Here is a 17303-nt window from a genome sequence, read left to right as displayed (position 1 = left end):
GGAAATGTGTGTGAGTCCTATGGGGCAAATGCAGGCTTTCGCTGAAGCCTGGAGAGCGAGAGGGGTCGGTGCGCTATCCGCAAGCCTTGGGAGCCTGCAGGAGTTCCCGCCGGGCTCCCACAGCTTGCAGAGAGCTACCTGCATCCCGAAGCCTGGGGCACACAGCGGAGCACCCCCCCGGCGCGACAGTCTCCCCAGGCTTGCGGACAGCAGCCTGTTCTGGGGGCTGGGGTCAGGGGAAGCGCGGGCTTCCCCCGCCCCAGCCCCGTGCCTGGGGGGGAAATAATTTTTTTTCTTTATTCCCCCTCAAAAAACTAGGTGCACCCTATGGGACGGTGCGCCCTATGGGGCGAAAAATACGGTATTTCTGTACCAAACTCCAACATAAGTGTGTGTGTGTGTGTGTGTGTGTGTGTGTAAAAAAGTAACTCTTACTTTTTATACTGACCTATTTTCTTTCCCCACTGCCTTACCTATTATTTGATACTTGAAGTTCAGACTTTGATTTTAAATATATACTTGCACATTTATGGCAAGCCCTCTGACTCCAGCAGTTCCACATATTGCTGATGTCTTCCTGAAATCTTCATGCAGGTCTAACAGTAAATAATCCAGTTCAAATTCAAGAAAGTAAATAATTTATTTTCTGTGTGATATAAACTAAGTGAATCTGACCTAGCTTTCACCATAATTAATATTAGTGGAGACAGATTTAGCCCTTTGGATGGAATTCATTTGAGAAGTCTGCCACTTTTATTTGAAAAATAAGCCAGAAACATCTGAAAATGTTTGAAAATGATGAATGAGTTCCTAGGGTTTCTGGTTTTTAAAGCCGGAAATACAAGGCAAGGTTTATTTTTATCTTAAAAGCGGTAGGGGAAAAGCAAGTGTTTATATTTCACATTTCTGAGCTGTTCTTATGACCTATATTCTTTCAAAATGTTGCATGTGTATTTCTAGGTTTTAAAGTATTAGGTTTTTAAAAGGTTATGATTCTAACTTTACTTACATGTCATATTGAAAAAAATAGCATTTCTCCTCGTTTATGAAATATGTACAACTAAAAGTGTTAGTTGACTTAGCCTATGCCCAGGAAGCCAGTTTTCACTCTCTTGCCATCTTAACTGGTGATGCACATCAGTGGTGAGTGACGATATATTCATCATGTTTATCATGTCAATATGAAAGGTGTGCTTTCCCATACTGTATAACTGAATAGAAATCATATTATCAAGTAGAAATATAAACGTTAGAACAATATATCCTCAAAAACTTACAAAGCTTGAAAACAACTGCTCTAACACAAATCCGGTATAACTACATAATGGCTGACATCCTATGTTAGTCATACTTGTAGTAGACCCATTGAAATCAGTTACTAATGTTGGGTATCACTCAATGTGCTGTGAGAAATCAGCTGCATAGCTTCTCATTGGTAACATTTGTACCCAATGATACACAATCAACTATGGTTAGGCAAATTCTCCTGTGCTTGAGCTGGGTGCTGGTGGATGCAGTCCAATCGCACCTGTTTCACTCTTCCATTACATAATCAGGGAAACAAACCACAGAGTGCCTGGCTGAGTGTTATGTCTGGACTAACACTGGGTTGTTTTTCTCAAAATAAACCACAATCTGTAGGCAAGGTTTCTTCTTGGCTGTCTGATCCATTGTTTGTTTGTTTGTTTGTAGGCAAGTAAGCCCAGAGTGCCAGTTCAGATGTAACACTAAGCCAGCCACTCCATGGTTTGTTTCCCAGCTGGGAGCAAAGAAGAAGCAATTGGGCTGCGTGTGCCAGTACACAGGAGGATTTGTTTATGACAAAGTCATAGTTTATGGCTTTGTGTCATGCACAAACACAGCTGCTCTTCCAAAGTAAAATCCTATCCACCGCCCACACATTGTTTTCATTAAGGCAACAGTTTTGCAGCTCTCCCATATTATTCTAGGAGAATTATAAGGCAATGCTATATCAGACTTTGAAATATCACACAGAAGAATGCTAGGATGGCTCCCCCCCCAAAAAAAAAAACTACAGAGCTAGACTGTTCTTTTAGACAGTTTTTCTAGAAGGCAGCTAAGGAGACTTGATTCTACTAGTCAGTGGAAGGATTGTGTTCTCAGTAGTAAATTCTCCTCTTTCCCCTTACTCTGTATATTCTCATCCTTTTTATTATTATTTCATATCTTCCAGGCTAAAGCCAAAGCACTGAAAAGAGAATACTGACCAATATTTCACATCACTTTCAAGGGCTCTCCTGTGAAGGACAGAAAGGACACACCTGTACAGGACCTGGTGGGCCTAGGAGCAGATTCTGCCAGCAGTGTGGTCAGGTGGAGCATTGCATAGCTGACAAAAATCCAGGCTGAAATGTGTCAAACTGAGCACAGGAACAAAAATGGTTTCTAAGCAGACTGCTTTTGATAAAGTTTATTGACATTTATTGGTTGCCTTTATACCATTTAGAAGACATTGGTCTCATTTTGCATTTGAGAAGCACCAGATTGGCTGCAGGAGTTGCTGGAAGGAGACGTACAAGATGCCATCCAATGGTCTTAGGAACTTCACTATGGATTTGTGTAGAGTTTACTCCTTCTCCTGAATATGTCCTGCAAGGTGGTGGGTATTTTAACTGCTATAGGAAATGATTTCCTTACAAAAGTTCATGTTTGTAAGGAAGTTGAAACTTTGCAGCTGCCATCTGTATTACAGAGATAACGTTTTAAGTATAAAAACTCAGCCAGTCTATTGTTGTATGTATTTTCCTTGTACTATGACTATGATTTAAAGTGTGCCCACTGGCAGATTTCACTTGCAGTTCAGATCTGAAACTGTTCAACCTAAAATGGAGTTAGAACACAGTAGCAGCTCTTATCTTAGCTCTCATCTTAGATCTATAACCCCAGATAAAAAGTGTTAAGAATACAGAGATTTAAACACAAGTATGGCAGGCAGTTTTTATGTTACTTATAGTGGGATTCTGTGATTTAGGTGCCGTACAGCAAGAAAAACCTGATAATCATGGTTGTCACTGTTGAATAAAAACTGAGTTTTTAGAAAGAGGGTCTAGTGGTACTGAAAGGAAACCATTACTTTTACAAGGTGGCAGCTTTATGACAAGACCTTAAAACATGACACAACATAATCTAAAGTCATGGAAACATATATATTAGACAATGTCACACACAAAGTAATGACACTGACACAAAAGTGAACAGTGAAAACAGAAAGAGAGAGTGAGAAAATTAAGTTCCCCGTCCCTCCAAAAAAACAGCCTATTATCTTAATGTTTAAACCTTGAATCTGTTTTGGCTGATATGGCTGGAGATCAAGGGAATCCTAAACTGCATGTTATAAAATACTTTAATTCAAACTGTGACTTCAGAAAACCTGATAGAGTCTGCCGGATGGAGATCTAACACAGTGGAAAACCATCAAGGAGAACAGTCAGTAAAGTTGAGAGTTCTAGATTCCAGTATTTCAGGGGGTTGGACTAGATGACCCTTGTGATCACTTCCAACTCTACAATTCTTTTAGAATCATAGGAAGCCCTCACTGAAATTAGGAATGGAAGTAGGAAGCACAGGTGCCCAGGTCTTATCTGCAGAAGCAGATAAAGAAAGAAACTGGAGAAGTCTTCTAGCAACCAGTGTGAGAGCCAGTGTGGTGTAGTGGTTAAGAGTGGTAGATTCGTAATCTGGGGAACCAGGCTCGTGTCTCCGCTCCTCCACATGCAGCTGCTGGGTGACCTTGGGCCAGTCACACTTCTTTGAAGTCTCTCAGCCCCACTCACCTCACAGAGTGTTTGTTGTGGGGGAGGAAGGGAAAGGAGAATGTTAGCCGCTTTGAGACTCCTTAAAGGGAGTGAAAGGCGGGATATCAAATCCAAACTCTTCTTCTTCTTCTTCAACCTAGAACCAAATCCACATGCCCAATCCTTTCACTAGCACTAGGATTAGACATGTTAATGTCTACAATCTGTTTAATATGTGGCAAACTTTACAAACCTTGGCACTTCAATATCTGTCTGTAGATATAAACAAAATGCCATTAATGAACTGCAACAGTACTGCCAGTTTTTGCATATTTGTATCCTGCCAGATTTGGCTACTTATCTGCTGTGATGTGCCAGTTTAATCTTACTACTTCCAACCTATCAGTACCGCAACACTAATTGCACAGTCAGATAATTTCCCTTAATTAGGATTCCCTTTGTTGCTCTGATTTCAAACATATTTTGGAAAGTGAGCTCTCTTTCTCATTAGATATATATATATCCATTGTGCAAAACAGAAACCTGTGATTATGAGTTATCATCTTACACTGCAGTTAAAACAAGAGCTAAAATTAAAAAGCAAGGATAACCTTTAAATCCTTTTTAGTTATTCATAATAAGAAAGCAAGAATTATTAGGTATTGATGTTGATAATATGTAGGTGCACATGTTTAATAATGAAAAAGGGTAAAATGTGCTCATTTCACAGTCTGAGCACAATAAACCACGGTGCAATTAATGCAGCTATAATCCTTTGCCTAAAGTCTTTAAATAATTGGAAGAGGCAAAAGTGGCTTATTATAAGGCATTACATAATCTGCTTCCTATGACATATGGAGCTCCTTTACAATCTTTCTTTGAGCCAGCATAATCAAATAGAGAGAATGTTGGAGTTGTTGTTTTTTAAAACAACCCCCCTCCCCCCAAAAACCCAGATTTCTATCTTAACTATTTGCAGAGTGAGATCTTTTATAAACTCTGCACAAAACCTACTTCATTAGGCAAAACACCTGCATAACAACCACTGCTATAGGAACTGCTCCATTATTTGCATCAAACTCTTTCCTGTGTCTTCAAGATAGCTCTGAGCCTGTCTCTGTCAGGGAGAGGGGAAAAGGAAGAATTTAGACCAGGGAAACACCACAGAAGGAAATGAGTTAGCCCTTATCCCACAGCGCTGCTACAAATTAATCAAAATTGGAGTGGCTCTTGCATCATTTTAGGTAAAAGTGAAGAAGAACAAAGAGACAAACAACTTTCCAAAATATATAAGAGATGAGCTCTGAGTTGCATAACTTCAAGGGAGACATATTCCTTTTCACCAATGTAGGAGATGAGTAAGGGTTGTCTATTAAGCCCTTCTTGTGAGCACAGAAAGTTATTAAAAGCACCGTCTTGATTACCTAGCCTTTGTTTACCTATTTAAGCAATTGTTTTTTACAGCTTGTGTGAACATTCTTAACCATGAATTGGTGAAGGAGGATTAAAAGCTCTTTATTTGTTTATCACACTTTTGGCCTTTCATCCAAGGTCGTCAGTGCAGTGCATAATTATTATTATTTTCCTCTACTTTCAGTAGTGTAGTTATAGGCTAAGAGTTTAATCCTCAAAACCAAAGCAAAAACAGGCAGGCAGGCAGGCAGGCAGGCAGGCAGGCAGGTAGGTAGACAGACAGACAAACAAACAAACTCTGATTTGGAAAGAACCATTCTGTTGTGACTGTCCTGCTTTTATGTTAGACCTAATTCATTCTTTACGAATGCACTTTATTAGGAGATCATGCTGAAACAGAATGACACTTATCTGTGGCAGGATCCTCAGGGACAACCTTCCACCATTAAGCCTGAATCCATACCCCTAACAGATTTATGTCTTAAAACTAACACAATGAATTCTTACACAATAATGTTTGTTCCTATCTACTCTGCTTAATAAGCTATTTGTGTGCTACTTTTCACTGCTGTTGCTCATCACTGCCAGATGCAGAAGCTTTATTAGACTTTTATGGTACCTGCCCCTTAGCATTGAATTTCAAGGAATCGATAACATTAATTATCTCATTGAGGCTTCTTTAGGACCTTTGCTGTCTTCTCACAATCACCATGGAGAAAGCTACAAATGTCTCAACTACCAACTTACCTCAGATGTTCATAAATACTGAAGGAGAACATTGCATTATAAATAAATGCGGCAACAGCGGCAACTTCTCTCCCAGGGTGAATAATAGTGCTTTGCTTGTGTCTCTTTGTGTGTTGGGACCTATGTCAATTTTCTCCATTTCCAATTGTGGTCAGCCTCCCTGCAGCTCCTATTTTATGCTCACCAGGCACAGAGAGGCAGGCATGTAGAAGCAATGATAGTCAGAGGCAGATTGGAGGTTAAACATAGCCACAACTTTAGTAATTAATGTACAGGCAACCCCCCAACTTATGAAGGGGTTATGTTCCTGGACCTCATACTCATAAGTAAAAATCACTTAAGTAAGGAGCACCCACCCTCTAAAATGCCTCCAAACACCCTCTCTGCCGATCTTTCCCAATTGTACCAAAAAGATTGCACATAAAAAACAAAAAACTAAGAATAATAATAATAAATAATATTTTTTTATTTATACCCCGACCTTCCCAGTTCAGAAAACTGGGCTCAGGGCGGCTAACAACAAATTTTAAACACTTAATTGATGCAAAAAACCCCAGCATAAAATACAGTAATGTGAATAACAATAAATTCAGAATTCAAAAATCAATTTAGGGGGCAAATCCATCCCATAAACATTAGATGATCACCAGGGCTAGCTGGCTAAATTACCGTATTTTTCGCTCTATAAGATGCACCAGACCACAAGACGCACCTAGTTTTTGGAAGAGGAAAACAAGAAAAAATATATTCTGAATCTCAGAAGCCAGGAAAGCAAGAGGGATCACTGTGCAGTGAAAGCAGCAATTCCTCTTGTTGTTCTGGCTTCTGGGATAGCTGCGCAGCCTGCATTCGCCCCATAAGACGCACACACATTTCCCCTTACTTTTTAGGAGAGAAAAAGTGAGTCTTATAGAGCAAAAAATACGGTAGTCCTATTTGGGCCAGCGAGAAGACCAGGGGAGAATTAGCTGTGGGATCCCAAAGCGGGTAATCTTCATAAAAAGGGGAGGGGGAGGGAAGGAAGGGGAATAAAAGATCAGGCTAAGTTCAACTTGAAAGTCAGGTGGAATTGAAGCTTGGGCTGGAGGCTATGTGGGAATGAGGTGGTGGCAGCAGCAGCGCTACCCCATGTGTCAGCTGTCAGGCAGGGAGGCTGAGCAGGCTAAACAGAGCCCTGCTGCACCTCCCGTCTCTTCTGACATCCTCTTTGGGCTCTGGGGAGGGTATCCCCATGCAGTGGCGTAGCGTGGGTTGTCAGCACCCGGGGCAAGACAAGTAATTTGCACCCCCTAACCCGTGGATTTGCGCCCCCTAACCCTAACCCCCAGATGTTGCGCCCGGTGCGGTCGGCCCCCCCTGCACCCCCCACGCTACGCCACTGTCCCCATGAGACACAAGTTCTCTCCTGCTATTTCTGGGTTGGAGTCAATTTATTTAATTATTTTCTGGTGCTGCACATGTGCACAGACACACGCATGTTGGGGGATGCTTGTACATTGAGGGTTGGTGTGCACTGAGATAAGGACAGCCTGATTGCTGACCTGACATCTCCATCCCTGCCCACGTGCTGGTGAGTTGCCAACCGGAGGTTCCCACCCAGTGCTACTGCCAATGCAATTGAAGCTGATATCACAAGGCAAGGGTATTGTGGTTGAGAGAGCCTGAGCTATGTGAGTCTTTTAAAGCAGCCCAGTGTTGTTAAACTCATATTGCTGAGGGCTGAGATAGAGCAGCAAATGAGAACCACATAGTATAGCCCACCATTGTTAACTAGTCTGTTCATGTGTTGTTTTAGAGAAATGCATTTGGAGAGGCTGTTAAGTTAATTATGGCATCAACATGAGTGACGAGGTAATTCATTGCTTTTCTACCAATGGGAGAAAATAGAAGAATAAATTGCAGCTGTTGGCACAAATACTTAAATGCACATATTCTTGTCAACAGCTCAAAGAAAGAAATTAAAAGGGTGACTTTTTGACCTGCACTAGTAACATTATTGTACTTGTTGTGCAGTTTAAATAAATAATGATCTTACAATACACTGGTGGTTTTTTAAACCACCAAGTTTACTACTGACTTTACAAGCATAAAATCTGAACCTTAGTTGCTGTAAATCTTAGATCACCCCCCACACACACACACATTTGGTCTTGCACTCTTTGTAGCACTGGTGGCCTAAAATCAATTTATGAAATACCTTCAGTAAAAGAACATGAGTTATTTGTAGCCTTATTGTGCATTTAACAGCTGTATGACCGGCAGAAATTTTACAGGTTTAACTATTTCTAAAACAAAAACATTATTGTGGGGAAAGCTTCAACTGCTGACATTCTGTGTGTCTGTGTGACCCGATTTATGTATGGTCCCTCTGCTCTACCCAAAAAGAGGATCCAAATTTGAATTTGGCACAACATATATGCAAATCTGGGTATAATATGTGGGTGGCATTAGCACTGGCCCACCTGTCAATTCAAACAGTTCTGAAGTCATTACAAGAAGGAACATTAGTAGATATGGCTAGTTTTTAAATTTTAGATATCATGAACATCTTATTGATGTAACCATCTTGCACCTTAATGGCCAAGGGAGATGACAAGGGCGAATGACAAACACTGGGGAAATAGCGAAACATGTGACTTACATGAGAACCTCACTTTTCTTGGCTGGTTATATAAGCAGAACATTTATAATCATACACAAAAAATAAATACCCATGTTCACAGCAAATTACATATTACTCTGGTGGCTATAAGACTATTGATAGAATCACATATTTTGCTTCTGTTGTTTTCCCCTAGGGCCTTACTGACAGCCAGCCACCCTTAAAATGCTTCTATCTACAGAGTACAAGGTGGTAAGGTGAGGGGGAGGGAGAGAGTTTTGCACCTTTTTGTCTAATGGGTAGGCATTTCTGTTCTCACTTCATGAGAATGAACAAGCTACAGAAGATGCTTGTGATTGCCCTCTGTGTCTAATTTAATTACCTCTAGCAAATGTAAACAGTAACTGCATAGAGCAGGGGAGGTGGTGGTAATCCATTGGCTGAACCTGACCAAAGAAGTTGCAGGAAGTGGGCCTTCAATCCTTTCAGTACCTGACTCACCGTAGGTATCAAAACTGGGTTCAGGGGAAACTACAATGGTACCTCTGGTTGCGAATGGGATCCGTTCCGGAGGCCCGTTCGCAACATGAAAAGAACGCAACCTGCAGCAGTGCGTCTGCGCACACACGGGTTGTGATTCACAGCTTCTGTGCATGCGCATGACGTCATTTTGCGCTTCTGTGCATGTGCAAGTGGTGAAACCCGGAAGTAACCCTTTCTGGTACTCCCGGTCACCACGGGACATAACCTGAAAGAATGTAACATGAAGCGGGCGTAACATGAGGTATAACTGTATAAGGCACAGTAAGCGTAATGTGTAATGAGAAGTCCCTCACCATTAACTTATTCACAGATGGGGCAGACAGGTGATTGGGTAAGATATATACAAGAGAAGAAATCAAATACTGTATTTTTCGCTCTATAAGACTCACTTTTTCCCTCCTAAAAAGTAAGGGGAAATATGGCCTGGTGCGTCTTATAGAGCGAAAAATACGGTAGTTGAGTGTAAGAGTGTGTAGCTTTAAGAAAACAGCAGCTCGAGGAATGTGCTGCCAGCAGTCGCTGTGGATACAGGGCCCATTTGCAAATGCCAAATCATATGAATGTCATTCCCAGTTAAGCAATGCACCATATACGCCCAAGACAACTGAACAGTGACCACTGCAGGTCCAAATTGATGGTCATGCACAAACCCTCTACATTTTGAGTGGCTACGGCCCTCGTAGGCTTCACTGCAATACTTTTGCAATACTGCATGGAATGCTTTCATGCATCAACAATTTTCTTTGCACATTATTATTTTATTTGTGTCCACTACCATCATTCAAGGCTTTTACCTTAGCTATCCAAATTATATCATAAAAATATTAGCACATAGGAATGCCTGAAATGCTTTGCTGTTGTTGTTGTTGTTATATATGGTATACCCTTAAAATAAATTAGCAGAGGCCATACCATCTGGAGAAAAGCCCAGAAACTTCAACACCATTACTGATGAACCTATCAAAACAGCATTCACTCATAGCTAACTGAAAAGTATATGAAGCATTAAATACAGATTTCAACTTTGGCCTCAATACACATTTAAATAAAATACAGGACAAGCTATATGAATGTATTGTATTCTACCATTACAACTGTTCACACACAATGCACAAGAGAAGCATGTTTAACATGACCTGTGGTTAAAATCAAGGGATGCAATTATTTAAGCAGTTGCTATTGTCTAAGTATAGTCTTGAACATGTGAGCCTACGTTACACATTGTCCTCGCCCGCTCTACAAAACCTTGCATTTCCCTTCCTTTCAGGTAAAATTTATCACCAGTATTCTTATCAGCAAGATCTATAAAACAGAACCTTCATTTTAAAAGTCCAACACTGTGAGAATGTTTTGCCCAAAAATACTTTAAAAGGTTTGGAAGAAAGCCCTGTGATTCTCTAGAGCATTTGCTTCTGGTTCACAGCTTGTGATAAACTGAGGAGCAAGAAAAGGTTTAACACCATTTCCAATAACGTGCACTCTTACTTAGAAATCTTGCCATTGCCATTCACGTCACTATCACAGTAATTGAAATCTGTTATGATTGATGCTCCAGGCTTTGGCAGACTTCCTTATCAGTATAAACAACTTCTTGGTCACCCTTTCTAGCCTACCCTAGTAGCTTCTAGCACAGCTTCTTGTGAATTGTTCTTTGTCCCATTCTACTTTTACCACAGTACTTTCCAGCTCAGTTCACAAGCCATCTATGATGGGAATTGGTTGGGTAGCAATTTGTCCACTGGACTAATGAACTCTGTCCTAAGATTTTGCCTACCTCATAGCAATCGCCACAACTTTGGTGGTCAAGGCATTGGTTAAGCCTTAGTCTTTGGAGGAGGGGAGGTTGTGGGCTCTGCCTGCCCCTCCAGTTACCGGGGGTATCCCGTTAAAGGGATCCGGAAGGAGTTTGTGATGTCCAGAAGCCCAGGTAGAGAAGAGGGCCACAGGTGGCAACCCAGCAAAGGGTTCCTACCTGATGTGTGTCAATTGGGTCACTTGCCTTGGGTTGACCCCAAACAGATATATCCAATGCCTTGCCAAACCCTTACGCCTGTCCTCTATAAGTTGAGGCATAACTTGGGTCAATACAAGTATCATGTGTCTTATTTCCTGGGAGATGGTTGTGGGGGGGTGGGGGCAATTGGCTCACACAATGTAAACTCTGAAAAGGGAGCATATGTGGTAGGGGTGGAACCATAAGGTGGAACCTTAGGTTGCATCCTAAGCCTGTTCAGTTCAGTCATATAACCTGGCAACCCTGGCATAAATTAATCCAGCAAAATTGGCTTAACTCAAACACCATTTTAAAGGCCTGTTTTCCTTTCTGCTGGGTGGATCTGGTGTAATTTTACACCAGCTTTGTTATGTACTGATGTTCTCCCCCTGGGCCAACAGGGGGATACTGTAGATAGTTTTCACTCAGGTCCACGTCAGTTATTTTAGGCGGGAAACCCTGGGTTGTTGTTGATACATTGTTGACAGCCGGCTCCTATAAAAGCAGGCCGGCTGAGCTGTTTGCTGTTCAGTTCTGTCCAGCTACAATAAAGAGCTGCTCTGGAGAATCACTGTGTCATCTACTATGTTCGCCCACAACTTAACACTGGCGACGAAGGTGGGATCGATGGACATCAGAGCACAGCCAGATGCAGCCACCCTCCGAGCAGAGCTGAATCACTGAGCTGAATCACTGAGCGAAATCACTGAACAGAACCAATTCAGAGCTGACTGTTCTGGCTAGAGCTCGGTGTTCCATCCATCGCCCTTCACGCCGGCATCGGAACCATGGCTTCACTTGTGCCTCTACCGCCATTTGCGCCAGCCTCTGAATCATGGGACTCCTACCTCGCTCGGTTCGACTGCTACCTCCAAGCCAACGAGCTGACGCAAGTATCACAGGAGCGTAAGCGGGGCCTATTCCTCAGCCTCTGTGGGCCTGAGGTGTTTGAGACGGCCCGAGCATTGGTTGCGCCTGAAGCAGTCCAGGCAACACCGTGGGACACGATCCAAGAGAAGCTCCACAACCACTATGCACCAAAGCCGTCCAAGATTGCTGCCCGCCATGCGTTCTACCACCGGAACCAGGCAGAGGGGGAGTCAATCAACAACTACACCACCGCCCTGCGACAGGCTGCAATGCACTGCGAGTTCCGAGACTTAGACGATGCCCTGACGGATCGAATCGTCTGCGGGGTCCGGGACATCCATCTGCAACGGCGTCTCCTCGCCAAGCCAGACCTCACGCTACAGAAAGCCATTGAGGAGGCTGTGGCCTCAGAAGCTGCTGAACGCTCCGCCCAGGAGATCTGTAAGTCCAGCAGCCCGCGTCTTGCTAGGAAGCCAGTTCCAGTGCATCACGAAGAGGCCACCAGTGATGAGGCATCCTCCAGTGAAGACGATGACGTGCACCAGACAAAGCGGGAGCGCAGGAAGTTCCAACAGAAGTCCAAGGGCCAACCGGAATGTGCCGGCTGCGGAAGCAACCATTCCCGTGCCAAGTGTCGATTCAGAGACGCCATCTGTAGGAAGTGTTCCAGAAGGGCCCACATCGCTAAGGTCTGCCGATCGGCTCCGTCTGACACCCCCCCTTCACCAACTCGCAAGTCCAAGTCTTCACTCCAGTCTGCCAAGGAAAGCTGTTTCGCTCTCACCAACTGCCGCTGCCCGTCTGGAACCACGATTGGCCAAACCGACTCGCCTACGCGACGCAAGCTGAACATCACGGTGCTCATTGAAGGAGCTCCATGTGACATGGAGATCGACACCGGGTCTGCCCTGTCCATCGTGTCTTGGAGCACCATCAAAAGACTGGTACCCAGAGTGTCCAAAAGGCAACTTGACTCTCACCGCGTACACCTGAGAGACTACCAGGGAAACGACATTCCCGTGGTAGGCGTTGGCCGGTTCCGGATCGCATTCAAGGATTTTTCGGGCCTGCTCCGGTTGGTGGTGATCGAAGGCCAGCGGCCAAGCCTCCTAGGGCTAGACTGGTTTGATGCCCTCGGCCTGGAAGTCACCGGCATCAACTGCATCTCTAACGCAGAGACTGAGGGTCTGATCAAAGACTTTGCCGAGGTTTTTGACGGCACTTTGGGGCAATATACAGGTACGCCCATCTCCTTTAGCCTTGATCCACAAGTCGCCCCCATCAAGCTAAAGCCACGCTGGGTTCCCTTTGTTCTCAAGGCTAAGGTGGACGAACAACTGGACAAGCTGATCGCCCAAGGAGTTTTGGAGCCGGTTGACCACGCCAAGTGGGAAACCCCCATCGTCATGCCTGTCAAGCCAGACGGGTCGGTGAGAATCTGCGCTGACTACAAGTGCACGATCAACAAGGCACTTCAGCAGCACGCTTATCCGGTTCCTGTTGTCCAACACCTGCTGCATTCCCTGGGTGAAGGTAAGGTCTTCGCTAAGCTGGACTTTGCCCAAGCCTATCAACAACTGCCCGTCGATGATGCCACTGCTGAAGCCCAGACGATCGTCACCCACCGAGGGGCATTCCGTTGCCGCCGGTTGCAGTTCGGGGTGAGTGTGGCTCCTGGCATCTTCCAAAGCCTTATGGAGCGTCTCCTGCAAGGGCTTCCGGGCGTGGTACCATATTTTGATGAAGTCTTGGTGGCCGCAGACTCACACCAGCAGCTGTTCGAGCGCCTCCGTGCCGTGCTGACCAGGTTCCAAGAGGCTGGGCTCAAGGTAAAGAGGGAGAAGTGCCAGATCGCCGTTCCACAGGTGGAGTTCCTGGGCTATCTTATCGACGCCTCCGGACTTCACCTGACCACATCCAAGATCCGCGCTATCCAGCAGGCCCCCATCCCAAAGAACAAGATGGAGTTGCAGGCGTTCCTGGGGCTGCTGAACTTTTATAACATGTTCCTGCCCCACAAAGCCACGGTGGCTGAGCCTCTTCACCGACTCCTCAGCACAAAGACGCCTTGGTCCTGGGGTCATCGGGAGATGGCGGCCTTCAACGCGGTCAAGGCTCTCCTTTCATCGGACAGTGTGCTGGTACAGTACAGTGAATCCAGGCCGCTGGTCCTTGCCTGCGATGCCTCACCTTTTGGCATCGGCGCTGTCCTTAGTCACTGTTTTCCAGACGGAAGAGAAGCACCGCTCGCCTACTTTTCCAGGACGCTATCTCAGACGGAACGGAATTACAGCCAGCTCGACAAGGAGGCACTGGCACTTGTGGCTGGAGTGAAGAGGTTCCATGAATACCTCTATGGCAGGACTTTTGACCTCATCACTGACCACAAGCCACTCCTGGGCCTCCTCGCCGGTGATCGTCCAACTCCACCGGTCCTCTCGCCGCGCATGCTGCGATGGACTGTTTTCCTGGCTGCCTACCACTACCGGCTTGTCCATCGCCCAGGGAAATCGATGGGCCATGCTGATGCCCTCAGCCGTTGCCCTCTTCCAGCATTTGTGGAAGACCCGGCTCCAGCTTCATCACTCCTCCTGATTGAGGATCTTCCGGAAGCGCCTGTATCGGCTGCCACTGTGGCCTCCGCATCTGCCCAGGATCGCACCATCAGCCGTGTGCTCAACTGGGTGTGGAGGGGGTGGCCACAAGGGCCTTTTGCATCGGAGTTCCAGCCCTTCACAACCAGACAACATGAACTCTCAGCTCATCGCAGCTGTCTGCTGTGGGGAGACCGCGTCGTAATTCCCCAAAGACTCCGTCAACGCGTCCTGGAGGCTCTGCACGTTGGCCACCCGGGAATTGTCAAAATGAAGGCGTTGGCTCGGTGTTACGTCTGGTGGCCTAACATGGACGATGCCATCACTGCCTGGGTGTCCGCCTGTCAAGCGTGCCAAGAATCAAGGCCTGCACCACCGGCAGCTAAGGGACACACCTGGGAGACGCCAAAGACACCCTGGTCGAGGGTGCACATCGATCTGGCTGGCCCCTTTCACGGCCGGACCTTTATGGTAGTGGTAGACGCCTATTCCAAATGGCTGGAGGTGGCCCTGATGCCCTCCACCACTACCGAGGCCGTCATCCGGGTGCTGCGAGGACTCTTTGCGACGCATGGGTGTCCTGATGTCCTTGTCTCCGACAACGGACCACAGTTCACGTCAGGCACTTTTGAGCGGTATCTTTTCGGACTGGGCATCCGCCATGCCCTAACGGCACCATTTCATCCATCCAGCAACGGGCAGGCAGAGAGAATGGTGCGCTCGGCAAAAGAGGCACTGGCGCGCCTGGACCGGGGAGACTGGCACGAGCGGGTCACCGAATACTTGTTCGTGCAACACATCACCCCTCATGCGGCCACAGGGCGGAGTCCTGCTGAACTGCTTATGGGCCGCCGCCTCAGGTCACCGCTCGACCGGCTGCACCCGGACTTTGCCGTGGCTGAACCCCCAGGCTGTGCCAACGCGCCACGGTCTTTTGTTCCAGGAAACCAGGTCTTTGCCCGGAACTATGTGGGGGACATTCCTTGGGTGCCAGCCACAGTAGTGGGAGTCACTGGACCTCGCTCGTACCAGGTGGCACTCGAAGATGGATGCTTGTGGCGCCGACACATAGACCAGCTTAGGCGCAGGGTTGGGGACTTGGACACTACCGTGGTGCCAACTGCGTTCGTGGCTCCAGAAGAGAAACTTACAGATGGCAAGGCTCCACCTACACCTCCCTCGCAAACTGCCAGCGTGGAGCCGAACCAAGCCGCTTCAGAGGGTCTGCCAGACTTACCACAGACTCAGACCACTCCACTTGCGGAGGCTCCATCCACAGCAGTGGATCCAGGGGATTTGGGTTCAACGCCACCTAGGGTCGCACCACAGCCTCAGCAAGAATTGGGTGGCCCTCCGGACTTGGCTACCAGTCCCCGGCGGTCTGGCAGAGTTTCCAAGCGCCCAACTTATTTAAAGGACTATGTTGTTGGACATGTATCACTGTTGGTTTAAGTATGGGAAATGTAACCGATATGCTTTTTGTGCCTAATTGAACCATTACGTGTAGTGCTGTATATAAGGAAACCATTACGATTGTAACTAACGCCTTATCTCGGTGGGGAGGGGTGTTATGTACTGATGTTCTCCCCCTGGGCCAACGGGGATACCGTAGATAGTTTTCACTCAGGTCCACGTCAGTTATTTTAGGCGGGAAACCCTGGGTTGTTGTTGATACATTGTTGACAGCCGGCTCCTATAAAAGCAGGCCGGCTGAGCTGTTTGCTGTTCAGTTCTGTCCAGCTACAATAAAGAGCTGCTCTGGAGAATCACTGTGTCATCTACTATGTTCGCCCACAACTTAACAAGCTTCATCTGCTCCAGCTTGCTACACACCAGCGTGTGTATAGGACTGCTCCCTTAATCTACAATCTTATGCAGCACTGGAGCTTACTTCTAAATATACACATATTGAATTGCACTATTAGCGAACAAAGAAAGGCTAGATATGACCAGTGCCATTTTTTTCTAGAAAAAGAGGTGCTGGAACTCTCCAGGAACGCCTCTCATGTTCTCTTATAATGGCAATGGCGCCCACCTGAGGGGGCCCGGAACTGAGTTCCAGTGAGTTCCGGCTGGAAAAAAGCCCTAGGTATGACACATCTGAAACATGTAATATATTTTATCCCCATCTGGAGACTACATAATAGTTTTGGACTAACACTCTCTGTGTGTTCTCTTCCTATTTTTAGGAGTGTTTGCCTGAACATGCAAAGGGTTAAACTGTGGGTGTGGTAGGGACATGGACACAAGCCCCACCCACTCAGTACCTGATCCTCCCTCTGAAGCGAGTGAATACGTGTATCTTAAGCTGGTTAAACAAGTTTGGCTGAAGAGCTCCAGCAATGCTATTATCTTCTGATAGTATCTTAGGCAAGTCAAACTTGTTAGGTTAGAATGGCCCCTAGTAAGAATGGCCACGTAGCGTATATGGATAGAATGGACACGTAGTAATTCACTGACTGCGCATGCGTAGGAATGTAAGGGTGCCTTCCTCCCCCCATGCTCCAAGAAGGTGGAGTGTGCTGGTGGCTGTATGTGATTGGTGTAAAGGGGGAGCAGGAGGAGGGATTGAGGGTGATAAAAGCTGAATGCACCTTTGTTTTAATGCACCAGTCTTGGGAAACAATTCCACTGGTGCCCTCTGTGCAGATGCAATAAAAACCTTTCTCTCTGAAGAAACTGGTCCCTGGTGCCTTTGTCTCCTCCGAGGTAGGGAGTGCGTGCTAATGGGCTCAGGCCCTGGATCCCCTTGCTAAATAAGGCTTCACCTCATTTAAAAGATCTGA

At 45.9% G+C, this 17303-nt stretch overlaps 1 protein-coding gene and 1 long non-coding RNA gene across 23 annotated transcripts in view; one reads left to right on the top strand and one right to left on the bottom strand.

Annotated features, from left to right (window-relative positions):
- MAGI2 (membrane associated guanylate kinase, WW and PDZ domain containing 2) overlaps positions 1-17303 on the bottom strand; it is a 598802-nt gene that overhangs the window by 451573 nt on the left and 129926 nt on the right. The window lies entirely within an intron of this gene.
- LOC310658317 lies at positions 2526-10775 on the top strand. Its single transcript, XR_014502224.1, has 7 exons — positions 2526-3652; positions 3917-5407; positions 5444-6585; positions 6846-7151; positions 7307-9056; positions 9302-9424; positions 9517-10775. It is a non-coding gene; the product is annotated as an uncharacterized lncRNA (long non-coding RNA).

This window comes from Podarcis tiliguerta (assembly GCF_965153285.1).
Source record: "Podarcis tiliguerta genome assembly, chromosome: 10".
Taxonomy (NCBI): Eukaryota; Metazoa; Chordata; class Lepidosauria; order Squamata; family Lacertidae; genus Podarcis; species Podarcis tiliguerta.
The sequence above is the reverse complement of the archived record's forward strand: the minus strand, read 5'-3'. Positions and strand labels throughout refer to the sequence as shown.